Source organism: Onychostruthus taczanowskii, unplaced genomic scaffold (genome assembly GCF_017590055.1).
Source record: "Onychostruthus taczanowskii isolate IOZ18803 unplaced genomic scaffold, ASM1759005v1 scaffold2, whole genome shotgun sequence".
Taxonomy (NCBI): Eukaryota; Metazoa; Chordata; class Aves; order Passeriformes; family Passeridae; genus Onychostruthus; species Onychostruthus taczanowskii.
This window is the reverse complement of record NW_024499239.1, coordinates 28,451,475-28,454,323: the sequence shown is the minus strand read 5'-3', so window position 1 is coordinate 28,454,323 and position 2,849 is coordinate 28,451,475.

Genomic DNA, 2,849 nt, shown 5'->3' with positions numbered 1-2,849 from the left:
AATGGGATGATGGGATGGGGTGGGGTGGGGAGGGGGCTCGGTTTGGGAGAGGGACACGGGGCCCCTCGCACGGCGGCGTGCCGGGCACGGCGGCGTTTGCACGGATTCCTCGCACGCGGCTTTTGTCCTCTCCGCAGGGCGCGGGGAGATGGCGGAGCCGCCGCGGCCGCACGTGCCGCCGGCTCTCACCGGGGGATGGAGCCCATCCCGAGCTGGGACCCCCACTCCCACCCCCCACCGGATGGACCCCCGTGAGCCCAGTCCCGTCCAGCAGCAGCGCTGGAGTGAGGCCACCGTGCCGGCCGCAGGGCCCTGGGCGCCCGGTGAGCAGGGAATGGGGGGTCGCAGCCCCCGCCAGGAGTCCCAGCCCTTCCCGGGGGTCCCAGCCCCATGGGGAGGCCGCGGTCTCAGTGCTGCTTTAGGGAAATCGCTCCTGGGGGTGATTCCGTGCTCCTGTGCTGGTGGGAGCTGCGGAATCAGCCCCCCAGCCGCTGGGCGAACCCCTCTGGAACGCTCCGGCTCCTCCGGGATCTCGGCAGCCGGGAATGCCGGGCTGGGAATGTGGGAGCGCTCCCACCGGGAATCTGCAGGAGCCCGGCACTGCTGCTCACCCTGATGGATGGGGTGTCACCCTCGCACCCTCTCATCACCCCCCCGTTGTCCCCACCCTGCTCTTCAGCAGTTGGGGTGAATCCCTGCGCCCAGGGGCGCTCCCAGGTCACGGTGCTGGCACCTCCTTCCCTCCCCGAGCCCCCACTCGTGTCCCGAGGCGGCCGCTGGGGCATTTCTGGGGTGGGCTGAGCCCCCCCAACCCTGCCCAAATCCTCCGGCTTCCCCCCGGAGTGGGAAGTGCTGGCTCCAGCTGCCGGGAACACAGGATGGGAAAAGCTTTTCACCCCAAAGCAGGCCACAGGGTGGGAACAAAACGAGCCCTCGGGGGTTTCGCAGGAACACGGGAGCTTCCTGCGGAGCCGGGAGAGTGCCCGGCGCTGGCCCGTGGCCCGAGGGGACGGGCACGGGCACGTCCAGGGCGTGGGGCTGAGGGCACCCCAGGGTACCGCACCCGGTGTGGCACTGACAGCCCCCGCCTTTGTCCCACTCCTCCACCGCGGGGGTGTCCCTGGGGGTCTCTGGGGGTGTCCTGGAGGTCTGGGACCTCGGGTCCCAGCCACCTCCCTGCCCCTCAGGCCCCATCCCCGCCGTGAGCAGCACCGGGGCACACGCGTGTGTGTGTGTGTGTTCACGAGTGTGCACATGTGAGCGGGGTTGTGTCATCCACGTGTGAGGGGACACCGTGGGGGTGTTCGTGCTGGAGCTGGGGCTGCTGCCGAGTCCCCCCACCCAGCATCCCCCATCTCGGGGGCTGCCGTGGCTCCAAGCACCGGCAGCTCCGGGTATTCCCCCAGCCGGGGCTGGGAGCGGAGTGCTGGGGGTGCCAGGGGTCTGGGGTGTCAGGAGCGGGGTGCTGGGGTGCCAGGGGTGTCAGGAGCAGGGTGCAGGGGTGCCAGGGGTGTCAGGAGTAGGGTGCTGGGGTGCCAGGGGTGTCAGGAGCAGGGTGCTGGGGTGCCAGGTGGGGTGTCAGGAGCAGGGTGCAGGGGTGCCAGGGGTGTCAGGAGCAGGGTGCAGGGCTGCCAGGGGTGTCAGGAGCAGGGTGCTGGGGTGCCAGGGCTCTGGGATGTCAGGAGCAGGGTGCTGGGGTGCCGGCGCAGCGCCGGGGGTAACACAATTCGGGGTGCGGCGCCCCCGGAACGCGCCTCCCCCGCCCCGCGCCGCCCTGATCCATTATTTATCGGCTCCATCCCAATATTGCGCCGCAGCGCTCTGTAACGCGATTAGGGCCTCGGCCCCGCGCGGCCCCGGCACATGGAAATCGCTGGCAAATGAATTTTCCTTTAATAAGGGAACAGCTCGGTGCGGAATTAAAGTGTAAGGAGCGGCGGCAGCGCCGGGGGGGTGCCGGGAGCCCCCCCGCGCCAGGGGACGGGACCCCAGCAATTACTGGCAATAAATCCTGACCCTGTGGTGGGCTGGGACCTCGGCGGAGCCGGGAATAATGGGATTACACCTGGCTCCGGTGAATGGGGATGGATGTGTCGGGAGTCGGGGGAGCCAGGGGAGACGGGGATCCCTCCCTGGGGCTGTTGGCAAATCATCGATTCATTAACAGGAGCGGCATCGCCCCCCGCGCTCCGGGGCTCTGAGCACAGCCACGGCACGGGGGGAGCGAGGGGGAATGGGATGGGGTGGGATGGGATGGGATGGGATGGGATGGGGATACGGACATGGGGACAGCGCAGAGCTGGGGACACACGGGGCCCTGCCCACGCCTCCACGGCTCCCACACGCGTGTGTCTGTGTGGCCACAACCACCCCAGCGGGCTCCTCGCAGCCGTGTGTGCGGGCACAGCTGTGTGCAGGTGTGCAGAGGCGTGTGCAGGTGTGTCCAGGTGTGCGTGCAGGGCTCACGGACATAGCAGCTCACATGCAGAGCCGCCACACGCGTGTGCAGGATGGCACACACGCGGGGCCACGAGTGCCAGTGCCGGGCCGGGGTCAGCGGGTCCCGCCAGCCCCGGCCCCAGCTGCCGCGCCCCCCCGCAATCCCCTGCTCGCTCCGGGGCCTCCATTTGTGCCTGGGCCAAACTCCAGCCAAATGGGCCGTGGGCGGGGGCGGGGGGGTTGCATTTCAAAGGCTCCGGCTGCAGCAAACGCCGCTGCCCCCCCGCCGGGCTCTGGGCCGCCCACGCCCCCTGACCCCCGCACGGCACGGCCGGGACGGGGGGCACTCCCCGAAGCCTGCCCCAGCAGAGGGACCCGCTGGGACCCCCATGGGGTCGGGGTCCGTCCAG